The sequence below is a fragment of the Cebus imitator genome, unplaced genomic scaffold (assembly GCF_001604975.1).
Source record: "Cebus imitator isolate Cc_AM_T3 unplaced genomic scaffold, Cebus_imitator-1.0 Scaffold57, whole genome shotgun sequence".
NCBI classification, from domain to species: Eukaryota; Metazoa; Chordata; class Mammalia; order Primates; family Cebidae; genus Cebus; species Cebus imitator.
In genome coordinates, this window is record NW_016107372.1 from 6731336 (window position 1) to 6744944 (window position 13609).

The window sequence follows — 13609 nt, forward strand, 5'->3', positions numbered from 1 at the left end:
AGACGGGGTTTCACCATGTTGACCAGGATGGTCTCAATCTCTTGACCTCGTGATCCACCCGCCTCGGCCTCCCAAAGTGCTGGGATTACAGGCTTGAGCCACCGTGCCCGGCAGAAAAACAGTATTTTTTTAAAACAATACTATACTGTTCAGCAGTACTGTTGTTTTTAAAACAACAGTATTATGAAAGACTATGGCTTGTTTTAAGTGTTTTACATGGACTGGATTTTTAATTGTTTCATCAACTATATGTGGTTGATGCTATTATTCCCATCGTACAGATGAGAGAACAGGGGCATAAACAGATTGAGTAACTTCCTAAGACTATACTGCAGGAGGTTATCTATAACAAAAGCTGTGGTTGTGCCAGCTATATTCCCTTGGCCTTATTAATATAATGCACACCGGAATCTCATATCTACCTGCCAGGGCCTGTGGAAGTCTATTTTGCATTGTGCAAGGCAGACCCCAAAATCCAGAACTAGAATCGGTACCTACCCTCTTCCAGGATCCCTCAACCAGGACTCATGTGATTTAGTGTATAATATCCAGCTCCCTCACCCCTCAAGTAGGAAAATCCGAGGTACATGTTCTGTATCGGCTACCAAGAGTTCCCAAACAAGATTAAACTCTAGCTATCCACAGTCATAACTCACTTGAAAATTCATCATTTATTGTCTGTCTTCCCTCTCCTTTCCTACTTCATCAGTTTCTATCAGTGATTCCCAAGATCACCTTCCAAATAAACTATTTTCACTCATATCTGTGTCTTAGGGTCTGTTTCTGGGAACCCAAATTAAAAAAGACCACTATTCAGGATTAGAACCCAAACAGCCTGGCTATAGAATCTATAAGATTAATCACAATATACTGCCCATTCTCAAAAAGTTGATACATATTTTGTAAAAATTGTCTCAAGTCATGATAGAAGGAAAAATCATTCCCCGTTTTACATTCCAACTTCCTGTTGAGAATTGTGAAGGGCCTAAGATTTTATTTTTTGCCAGCTAACAAATTAGCCTGCCACAGAGTATGATAATGATCATTAGAAGACACGAGACTCCTGGGGCAGAGACAAGAGGCTTTATTCCCTACAGCAAGAGAAGTAGACAGAGTATCAGCCTTTTCACCAGTACCCCAAGGCCCACTTCCCACGGGGCAACAGGGACAAGCCCAGTCAGAGAGCTCCACATAAAATTGATTGTGTTATAGTAGAGAAACCCAAAAGTTAGGGAACCCTAATCTTTTATATGGAATAGTAAGCATGCCTGCTGTTTGCTCCATAAAGAGACATTTTCTCTGTCTTTCAAGGTTGTTATATAAAAATCCTTGGAAAAATAGTCTGTAATAAAAGAAATCAGTGCCTCACTTGCAAGATATGCAAGAGATCAATGGAAAATTATCTTCCAGCACTTCCATATTCTGAAATCAAGAAAGATGTTTATAGTTTTATCACACACTAAAAACATATAATTATGCTAATAGAAAATGGCAAAAACAAAGGGTAATTTTTTAAAAAATGTTGATGACATTGTTCTTTTCTGTCTTTGCTTTTTTGTTTTCAAAGCGTAAATACATTTTGATTTGATATCCATGTCAGGTTAGTATTTTATAGCTGATGGAAAACTGACTCAAAAGATAAGGTGTTTCACTGAAACTCGTCTAGTGAGTGATGGGGCTGAAACTTAAACCCAAAACTTCTAACTTCAAAGCTGCCAGACACTAGCCTAATGGTTCTAGAATTGATGGACAACTGCCTAGAACTTAAAACTTAAAAGGAGACTTGGTGGTTCTCTTCATTTCTTCAATGCTGCCACATGTGCACATCAGGATTTCAAAAATAACACTGAAGACAAATCTGGGGGAAAAGGGATAGATGTAAGTGGAGGAAAGGACATAAATGTTCTTTTTCTTTTTTAATGTTCAACTCTCCTTTCTTCTGTTCATGTTTTTTAAGGTGGGTTACACCATGTAAATCAGAAAAGCCATAGGTTTAGAATTGAGCTGTGAAACAATTTCCAGAATTACAGCATTTTCACTCAAATGGCCGGAATATATATGTATTAAGTATTTCAGAATGTCTTGCCTTTTTCCTATCAGGGAAATCTGCACAATTCGAGTTCATTCAAAAGAGCAAGCTAATGTTACACTTTTGGACATACTATTCAGAGCATTAGGGTGTCCCTGTTTACAACATATATGATATCTGAAAAAAAAAAAGTATAGAGATGAAATTCTACTATATCAAATTATAGCTGAAGTGCAGTATGGAAATTTGTTACTTATAGGGATCCTATAGTGAATCCGTTTTGTAAAAAAACCCTGTACGGGCCAGTCGCAGTGGCTCATGCCTGTAACCCCAGCACTTTGGGAGGCTGAGGCAGGCGGGTCACGAGGTCTGGAGTTCAAGAACAGCCTGGCCAATATGGTGAAACACTATCTCTACTAAAAATACAAAAATTAGCAGATCGTAGTGGTGTGTGCCTGTAATTCCAGCTACTTGGGAGGCAGAGGCTGAAGAATCATTTGAACCCGGGAGGTGGAGGTTGCAGTGAGCCGAGATTGAGCCATCGCACCCCAGAATGGGCGACAGTGGGAGACTACATCTCAAAACAAAAACAACAAAACAGCTGTATTTAGAGACACATGGTGACTAGCAGGAAAAGCCTTGACCGAAGAGTAGAAATTCTGGGATTCTAGTGCTGACGAACATCTGTGTCACTTGTAACAAGGAGTGGGGACATTGAATTAGATAATAAAGGTTTCCAGTTCAATTTTCCCTTTCCTGGAGTGCAGTGGCTAACAGCATTGGCTGTAGACCCAGGCAGACACAGACACGGTTTCACTCAGAGTCGTGCTGCTCACTGGATGTGTACGCTCTGCATGTTATGTACCCTTCACGCTTGTTCCCTAACTGTAAAACAAGGATAATTCCCCTTACTTCAAATGACACTTGTATTAAATTAGATAACATTTATTAAGCACTATGTGAAGTTCTTGGCACATACTGGGTACTTCATAAATTGCAACCAAAGTCAGTATTAATTCTATGTTTTCATAATCAAGTTCACTTAATGTGAGATTTTCTATAATACAAGCATTTTCTGGACTCTTTTAAATAATGTCTGACTACAAGTAGTTTAATCCATGCATTTATGTTTTTCCCCAACAGTTTATTGAAAAATTTTAAACCTAATGAAAAGCTGAAAGAACTGTGCAGTGGTATTATCGCATATTTTTCTACCCATCCCCTTATCCATCCAAAATCCTTATTATTTTGATGCACTACAAATCCAGTTGAAAACATCGGTATACATCACCCCCAAACATGCCAGCCTGCATATTGTTAAACAGAGTTTAGAATAAATACAGTTGGTGGTGGGTTTTTTCTTTTTGAGCTAAAATTTCACATATAATAAAATAATATATTTATTTTTATATTTTAAGGTGATTTAGATATTCAGAATTGAGTAATCTATTATATTTGCTGTAACACAATGCATCAGAATGGCTTTAAAGTCCTGGTGCTAAAGGAAAACCTTACCTTATAGGCTAGACGAAACACACCAGGTTTTTCTTTAGTTGGTTAATCTATTTGGGCACATGCAACCTGACACACAGTATACTGTAATCCAAGAAACTGCAATAAAAGAAGTTCTGTGGCTACTAAAAAAAAAAAAAAAAAATCTATTAACTATAGTTGGAACATTTAGATAAATATACATTTTCTGATAAACTGAGAACATTTTTTTTGCTTCATAACTTGTTGAAACTTTAGCTCCATTCTCTAACATAGAACAGTTAGCAGAACTAAATCTTTTCTCGAAGATGGTCGTCATGAGTAAAGATCATAGTAACAGATAGAAATAGAGAAGTTGCAGATGGCATGGAAATTGACTGACTTTGTGGGGTCCCATGCCCACCCCAAACCAAGCATGAGAGTGTTTCCTTTATTGGCTAGTTTATTTGTTGGTTTGTTTTGGTTTTGCATATTGTTTTTTTTTGGTTTTTCGTGTTTCCTTTGATGGCATTTATTTCATCAGAGCAGAGCGAACAAAGCCTGATTCTTGGGTCCTCGTTCCTTAAGGTTTTTCTATATACTATACTAAATTCACTCTGAAACACACTGGGAGCTTTTTAAAAGTGAGGGGACAATTCAGCAGGGCAGTTAGGGACATGGGTCATTAATGCAGCCACACACACTTCTCCCCAGAGCTCTGCCACCTGGTAGCTTTATGGCCTCAGGCAAACCTCTTCACCTTGCTGAGATATGAGTATTATTACATTTTCGGTCTATTACTGAAAACTGCAACATGGTAGTTTATCAAGGTCTTAAGCATAGATTTGCCATTTTTCAGTCATGCAGCAACATCCACTGAATGCCTCCTAAGTGCAGAACACTCAGGATGGCAACAAAAATATTTATTTTAAATTTCCAACTTTTAGGAGTTTCATCCCATTATCCTGTGTAACTGGAATAAAGTGTCTGAAATAGACTATTCAACAGAAAGATAGCATAGTTGTGAAATATCTGACTCTAGAATTGGACAAACCTGAAATTAGATAAATGGATTTGAATTCCTCTCTCATGACTTACTTATGTGGTGACCTTAAGCAATTTACTTAACCTCTCTCTGATATGACAAGTTACTTAATCTCTTGGAGATATGACTTTTTTACCTGTAAAATGAGGAAAACAACAAAACACAAGCAGACATTTACTAAGTGCTTATTATTTGCAAGGTGCTGAGTGAAGCATACTTAACATTCCCTAGCTCATTTAATTCTCATGGCCATCTCGTGAGGTAGGTACTGTTATTATCTCCTTATTTATGTTTTTAAAAAGAAGCACCCTGGGGCATTTGGCTAGTTAGTACAGAGCCCAGGGTTGACCCCAGTGCTCTTTGTCACAATGCTATTATAATGATTCTCAGTCACACAGGACTGTGTGAGGATGAAACGAACAACACAGTCATGACACAGGCACCCTGGTGGTGTTCAATCAGTGGTGCATGACCCCATAAAAATGCCAGAAATGATACTTTAGGAAGTTAGGCCAGGTACGGTGGTTCATGCCTGTAAGCCCAGCATTTTGGGAGGCCAAGGCAGGCAGATCACCTGAAGTCAGGAGTTCGAGATCGGCCTGGCCAGCATGGTGAAACCTCATCTCTACTAAAAATACAAAAATTAGCCAGGTGTGGTGGTGCACACCTGTGATCCCAGCTACTCGGGAGGCTGAGGCAGGAGAATTGGTTCAACCCAGGGGGCGGAGGTTGCAGTGAACCGAGATTGCACCACTGCACTCCAGCCTGGGTGACAGAGCAAGACTCTTGTCTCAAGAAAAAGAAAAAAAAGGAAGCTAGTAAATGTTCCCCAAAAAAAGAAGCAATAAATTATGAACAGATCTGACCTGAAATACTAACTTCTATTCCCAAAGGGAAGTTTCCTTGTTATTCCAGCTGTTCACATCTTAGGGAGACACGTGCACTTTTGCTACCAAATAGTAAAGCCAGGGTCAAATGCTTGAGGGGTTCCACGATGACTGATACACATTTCTGCATCAGTCAAATATAAACATTTCCGCCCTAAACATCCCAACACCAAATTCGCACATACCTCCTCACTCTTCTTAGGAGTGTCCAAAATGAACCCAAGATCACACTTTATTCTTTGGAGATGTATTGATTAATTTTTAATGTAATGTGCCAGTTTCTTATCAACAAGGAGGAGATGAAGAACCGAATCCCAGTGTCCTCCTCAGGAGCCAGATTAGGAGCAGGGGAGCTCCCAGAGAGCTACACAGATCCCTCTCCCAAGAATCTTATATTTGTGGTTTCTTTGCCATATATTGGCTCAAGTAGGACACATACTTGAATTCCTTTGTCACATTATTTTCTCACGTGTTTTACATAGATGTGTCTGTCTTACTAGAAATTTTCGCAAAATGATAAAGTGGTTTCTTTTTTATTTCTTGAGGTTGGGTCTTACTCTATTGCCCAGGCTGAAGAGCAGTGGTGCTATCACAGCTCACAGCAGTCTCGACCTCCTGGGCTCCTCTCACCTCAGCCTCCTGAGTAGCTGGGACTACAAGTGCACGCCACCACATCTGGCTAATTTGAAAAACATTTTGTTTTGTTTTGTTTTGTTTTTTATAGGCTGGACACAGTGGCTCACACCTGTAATCCAAGGGAATTTGGGAAGTTGAGGCCAGAGGATCACTTGAGGCCTGGAGTTCGAGACCAGCCTGGCCAACATGGTGAAATCCTGTCTCTAATAAATATACCCTGACTCTACTGGGGAGGCTGGGGAGACAGAATGGCTTAAACCTGGGAGGCGGAGGTTGCAGTGAGCCAAGATCGAACCACTGCACTCCACCCTGGGCAACAGAGAGAGACTGTATCTAAAAAAAATAATAAAAATAATATATATATATTTTTTTGTAGAGATGAGGCTTCACCATTTAGCCGAGACCGGTCTGGTCCCATAGCTATTTATTGAGTCTAGTCTATAAATTAGCATGTAGCTAACTGGGTTTTTGTGATTTTGTGCGTTTGGTTTTCTCTCTTCTCTCCCCTCCCCTCCCCTCCACTCTCCTCCTCCCTCTTCCCCTTCTCCCTCTCTCTCTCGCTCGCTTGCTCTCTCTCTTTTTGAGATGGAGTCCTGCTCTGTCTCCCAGGCTGGCATCATCTCACCTCACTGCAACCTCCGCCTCCCGGGTTCACATTCTCCTGCCTCAGCCTACTGAGTAGCTGGGACTACAGGCGCATGCCACCACGCTTGGCTAATTTTTTATATTTTTAGTAGAGGCAGGGTTTCACTGTGTTAGCCAGAATGATCTCAATCTCTTGACCTTGTGATCCACCCACCTCGGCCTCCAAGAGTGCTGGAATTACAGGTGTGGGCCACCATGCCCGGCCGGTTTGCTTTGTTTCTGCAGGGGAGAGTTTTGGAGGGTAAAGGGCCTCTTTCTCATGTCAAGTTGCACTATGTGGGCATCCACCTTGTTCTCATTTGCCTGTGGCTAGTCTAGTCTATAGATTATAGAAAAGCACGTTAACAGGGAATAAGGTTTCTCCAAGAGCTTCCGAAAGAGCAGCCTACAACCCCTTATAGGAGAGTGCAGGTGTTTGTGGAAATGTGCAAGCCCATGGTAACTTCTGCAATAAGCTTCACCTTTCCATGGGTCCCAGGCTATGATGTACTTTTCTGTGCTCTCATCATCTGAGAACTATTGTGGATAAAAGCTATTCTTTCAGTGCAGTTTGAGGCCTGAGATCATGCACTTTCATTAGCCAAACACTATTATACACACACACACACACGCACACATACACACTTCCTCGACATCTCCCTTCACATTCATTAATCTCCATGTAAATCTCTTCAGAAAGAGACAAACATGCTCTGTACCAATAAGTGGTAATGGTTGACTCTAAAGATCTATTCCACCTCTATGACTAGTATTAACTATGCCCATCCCCCTTGCCACTGAATGGATTGAAACAGGAATGTAACTTAGTCTTGACTAATGAGCCATGAGAGAGTCTCCTGCCTCTGGGAACAGTTTCCTTCCCTATAGTAAAGACCTATAAGAAAGAGACAATCTCTCTTCTTCTTCTGGTTTGGACTTTGTTGTATCGTGATACCTATAATGACTGTAGCTACCTCACCAGCAGTCAAGTAGGAGGCCAGGGCCAAGAAAACTGTCACAACGTTGGGCTGGAGCCCTGCGATGTGGCATGCCTGGAATCCGTCCTGCCTCTGGACTTCGTGTTATATGACATAATATATTTGATTATGCCGATTGGAGTTAGGCTTTCTGTTACTTGCAGTGGAAAGCAATTTAGCTGATTCAGGTGCTGTCTTGGTCTTATTTGGGTTGCTATAACAGAATACCTGTGAGTGGGCAATTTATAAAGAAACAAGGTTTATTTAGCTCACGGTTCTGCAGGGTGGAAAGTACAGGAAGCATGGCGCCAGCATCTGCTCGGCCTATGATAAGGGGCCTGAGCTAGGTCAGAACATGATGATGGTCAAAGGGGAAGTGAACATGTGTGCAGAAAGATCAAAGAGGAGGAAGAACCTCACTTTATACAACCTCCATTCAGAGGAATTTTTTTTTTTGAGACAGGGTCTCACTCTGTCACCCAAGCTGGAGTACAGTGGCACAATCATGGCTCACTGCAGACTTGACTTCTCGGGCTCAGGTGATTCTCCCACTTCAGCCTCTTAAGTATCTGAGACTACAAGCACACATCACTATACCCAGGTAACTTTGTGTGTGTGTGTGTGTGTGTGTGTGTGTGTGTGTGTTTAGTAGAGATGGGTATTCACCATGTTGCCCAAGCTAGTCTCAAACTCCTGAGTTCAAGTGATCTGCCTGCCTTGGCCTCCCAAATTGCTGGGATTATAGGTGTGAGCCACTGCACTTGGCCAGGGGAATCTATTCCTGGAGCACTAGTCCAGTCTTGTGAGAGTGAGAACTCACTACTGCAAGAATGGCACCAAGTCATTCATGGGGATCCGCCCCCATGATTCAAATACATCCTACTAGGCACCACCTCCAACACCACCACACTGGGGATCAAATTTCAACATGAGTTTTGATGGAAACAAACAAACCATATCCAAACCATAACAGATGCACTATAATTTTCACGGTCAAACTTAATTGTTAGCAATCATCTAATATCATGTATTTCTCCAGTTACTCATCTACTCTATTGCTTTGAGTAGATAATTATAATTACTAATATTTATTGAGTTCAAAGGTATTAGCTATTGATATGGAGGAGCGTCTGCTGATTTGTTTCAAAAAGCAATATTTCATGCCTGTAGTCCCAGCACTGTTGGAGGTCGAGGCGGGCGCATCACTTGAGGTCAGGAGTTTGAGACTAGCCTGGTGAAACTTTACCTCTACTAAAAATGCAAAAATTAGCCAGGCATGGTGGCGGGTGCCTGTAATCCCAGCTACTCTGGAGACTGAGGCAGGAGAATTACTTGAACCCCAGAGGCGGAGGTTGTAGTGAGCCAAGATCGTGCCACTGCACTCCAGCTTGGGTAATAGAGTAAGACCTGTCTTAATAACGATAATAGTAATAATAAGCAGTATTGCTTGTGTTCAACTAATTTGTAATCCTTCCCTATCCTTCACACACTTGCTCATTAGCATATAGCACTGATTAGTATAACACTGGGAGTAGCCATGAAAATTCATCAAAAACCAATGACGAATGAGTTGATCAAAGTACAGCCACATGGACCATCCCATTTACCTCTAGAAGCTTGGACATGATTATGGGAAGAACTGTCTTCTTATCAATAGATACAAAAAAGTACTTCAGCCTGTAATCCTAGCACTTTGGGAGGCCTAGGTGGGTGGATAGTTTGAGCTAGGAAGTCAAGACCAGCCTGGGCAACATAGCAAGACTTCATCTATACAACAAATAAAAAAAGCCAGGCATGGTGGTGCATACCTATGGTCCCAGGTACTCTGGAGGCTGAGGTGGAAGGATCACTTGAGGCCAGGAGTTCAGGGCTGCAGTGAGCTGTGACTGCAGCACTGCATCCGGCCTGGGAGACAGAGTGAGACTGCACTTCAAATTTTAATAAAAAGGCTTCCTTTTTTCAACCTGGGAAATTCCTTCATAGATAAGAGACAGCTAGTGGAAAGGTCTAGATAAATGAACATTTCAGGGAAGATGAATACTGAATGGAAAGTGATATGGTTGAGAGAGGATGAAAGTATAGGTACCAGATATGAATAAAGAGAAGTCACTGTGTAAGAAATAATGGAAGCAGGCACCAGGGAAGAGACAGACACACAGAATGTGCTAGTAGCTGCATTAATGCAGGCCAGGCACAGTGGTTCACGCCTGTTATCCTAACGCTTTGGGAGGTCAAACAGGCAGGTGGATTGCCTGAGCTCAGGAGTTTGAGACCAGCCTGGGAAACATGGTGAAACCCACCTTTACTAAAAATACAAAAAATTAGCCGGGCGTGGTGGTGTGCACCTGCAGCCCCAGCCGTTCAGGGGCTGAGACATGAGAACTGCTTGAATCCAGAAGGCGGAGGTTGCAGTGAGCCAAGATCGCACCTGCACCGCTGCACTCCAGCCTGGGAAGTGAGACTGTCTCCAGAAAAAAAAAAAAAAGAAGAAGAAACTAGTAAACATGTATTTGTCATTTCCCAAATTAGGGGTGAAAAAACAAAGATAAGATTAGAAATTAATGATAAAATAACTTCCAATATTCTCTGAGTTCAAAGTGTGTGCGGGGTGCTGTGCTAAATACTTCATCTACATTATTTCATTTAATCCTCAAACTAGTCTTATGAGGTTGGTACTATTATTGGCCACTAATGAGAATAAATGGGGCTCACTTAACATACTGCAGACTTCGGATTAGAACCCAGATACTCTGACTCCAGAACTGGCATTTTTAACCACTGTGATCTGTTGTTTTACAGTTTAAAATGTGAGTTAACATGGCAACGCACAGAGCCACTGCTAATCTACATGGTGGCTTTGTGCAAATCAGAAAAAAACAAAAGGCCCTACCCGCCACCAGAACAAATTCAGTTTCCACAGCTTCACGGCTGAGAGTGGAGTTGGCGTCTTTGATCAAGCAAACAGGTGCTCCTTCCTCTAAGTGATAAAGGCCCTTGCAGGACACAGGCCTTGGATACCTGTCTCCATTTGCCTCCTCAGCTAGACACCTCCCTAAAGTGTTCAGACTCTGTAACTCTATGAGGGGCTTTACCATAATTTATATTAATACATGTTTTTTACTTTTATAACTCTAAGGGCTTGTTTGCAAGCTTTCTATACAAACATTCCTTGTCAGCCTCTCCAGATCTACTCTCTACCTTTCTTCATCCTGGATAGTTGTACCCTGGTGACTTTATTTTTTTGAGACGGAGTTTCACTCTTGTTGCCCAGGCCGGAGTACAATGGAACAGTCTCGGCTCACTGCAACCTCCACCTCCCGTGTTCAAGCGATTCTCCTGCCTCAGCCTCCCGAGTAGCTGGGATTATAGGCATGCACCACCATGCCTGGCTAATTTCTTGTATTTTTAGTAGAAATGGTGTTTCACCGTGTTAGACAGGCTGGTCTTGAACTCCTGACCTCAGGTGATCCACCTTCCTTGGCCTCCCAAAGTGCTGGGATTACGGATGTAAGCCACCATGCCTGGCCACCCTGGTGACTTTTATGGACTCCATCAATGGCTCCCTTGAGCGCTGGCTTCCAGTTAGGTTCACATAATGGAAGGCACCAGCCAGAAGTCCCACAGAAGGAGGATACTGAGGCAGGTATTTTGTCTGTTGGCAGCCTTCTCACTGTGTCAGAAAGCATCAGTAGCTTTGGTTCCCCAGTAAGACCTCAGTGTGTCAGGCAGCTCTCTCCCGTAGTAACAGCAAGAACCTCTGGTGGCCACTTTGCCCTTCAAGCCTAGAAGCAGTACAAGGCCTCCTGCTCTTGCTAGTCCTAAGATGCTTCATCATGCCTTGATCGCACTCTAACTCTACCCATACTCTGTGGAAGTCCCGTAGTTAAACTCTTGTCAATTTCCTTGTTGGAGTGAGCCATCTGTTTCCTGCCAGGACGCTGAGTGACACATAGGGGAAACAAACTTTGATGATTTTAAGCAAAAATGGAATCTGGGGAAGGCATGTTTGGAGTCACAGAAACTAGGGGAGGTAGGAGGACCAGGGTTGGAGAACAAGCAGGAACCAGAGGACAGCTGGAAAGTCGAGGATCAGGAATTGCAAGTAAAGTCATTCTGTGGGAAGAGCCCAGGCCATCCTGTGTTTTTCGGCCGCCTACTCAAGAGTCAGAGCTTCCAAGAGAGGGTTCAATTGCCTGTGCCTCCCTTACACCTCCACTAACAGGCTGAACTGGGCAGAGGACAGGGAAGATCAGGCCCTGGGGACTAACCTTGGTAGGAAGTGAAGCCACTATCTACCCAGACCACACCCAGTGGGTGATTCCTTTAAAACAAGACCAGATCCCTGGGGGAAGATCCAAGATGGCCGTTTAGGAACAGCTCGGAGTTGCAGCTCCCAGAGAAAGTGCAGAGGGTGAGTGGACGATGCATTTTTATTGCCCATGGACCAGGAGATTCCCAGGAAGAGGTGCCCCATGGGTCGCCAGCACGGCTGTTGTGGCCGGCACAGTTCTTTTGGTTGGCGCGGCTGCTTTGCCCCGCGCGGCTGCTTTGTCGGTGCCCTGGCCGGCAGATCTCCGTACAAAATACACTGGTCCGGGTGCCCTTTTGGCTGGAGATTGGAGACCTGGGAAGTCGCCCATTCAACTGATTAAAGAGGGGACTGAACAGGGAGCCAGGCCAGGAGATTCCTGGGCAAAAAAAAAAAGCGCCACGAATCTCAGTGCCGCTGTTTAAGCCGGCGCAGTGAGTCGCCGCTCGGGAAATCCATCAGATCCTGGCGCCGCTTCAACAGGCGACGGGGATAGAGTCAACTATTCAACTAAAAAAAGAAAAAAAAGGCTCGGAACAGGGAGCCAGGTGATCAGGCTCAGTCCCACCCCCACAAAAGAACAACAATCAGAAACTCTCTGGATTGAGAGTTCTACAGCAAGCGCAGCTGAACCCAGGACGGTCCAGCTCTGCGGGGGAGGGGCATCCGCCATTACCGAGGCACTCCACCACTACGGACGCCATTGCTGAGGCAGCCTGCCGTTGCCAAGGCAACCCGCCATTGCTGAGGCTGCCTGTCATTACCAAGGCAACCTGCCATTACAGAGAGAGTCAGCCAATACACAGGCGGGCCACCATTGCTGAGGCAGTTCTAACTACACCCATATAAATAATACTGCAGGGAAGTTCACAGGGCAGCTGGGCGGAGGCCACAGCAGCTCAGCAAACCCTCTGCAGGCAGACCATGACCAGGCTGCCTCGCTGCTAGGCAGGGCTGCCCTGAAAAAAAAAAAAGGCAGCAGCACAACGGAAACTCATAAATAAACCCCTAACTCCCTGGGACACAGCACCTGGGAACAAAAAGCGGTTTATGAGTTCTGCTGCAGCAGACCTAAACGTACCTGCCCAGCAGCTCTGAATGAACAACGGAGCCCACAGCTCAGCACTTGAGCCCCTATAAAGGACAGACTGTCTCCTCAAGCAGCTCCCTGACCCCTGTATATCCAAAGAGTCACCTCATAAAGGAGAGATCAGACTGACATTTGGCAGGTATCCTTCTGGGACAAAAATAGCAGAAGAAAAAAAACTGGTAGCAACCCTTACTGCTCTGCAGCTGCTGCAGGTGATCCCCAGGCAAGCAGGGCCTGGAGTGGACCTCAGCAGACCTACAGCAGAGGGGCCAGATTGTCAGAGGGAAAACCAAGAAACAGAAATAACCTAATCATCAACAAACAGAATGTCCACTCAGACACCCAATCTGAAAGTCAGCAACTACAAAGACGACAGGAAAATAAATCCATAAAGATGGGAAGAAACCAGCGCAAAAAGGATGAAAACACCAGAAACCAAAACACCTCTCCTCCTACAAGGGATCACAACTCCTCACCAGCAAGGGAACAAGGTTGGATGGAGAATGAGTGTGATGAAATGACAGAATCAGACTTCAGAAGGT

The 13609-nt window shown here is 43.6% G+C and overlaps 1 long non-coding RNA gene across 1 annotated transcript in view; it reads right to left on the reverse strand.

Annotated features, from left to right (window-relative positions):
- LOC108304712 overlaps nt 1-13609 on the reverse strand; it is a 40086-nt gene that overhangs the window by 16221 nt on the left and 10256 nt on the right. The window contains exon 2 of the long non-coding RNA XR_005200373.1: nt 3545-3666. This is a non-coding gene — a long non-coding RNA (uncharacterized LOC108304712). The remainder of the gene's footprint in view (nt 1-3544; nt 3667-13609) is intronic.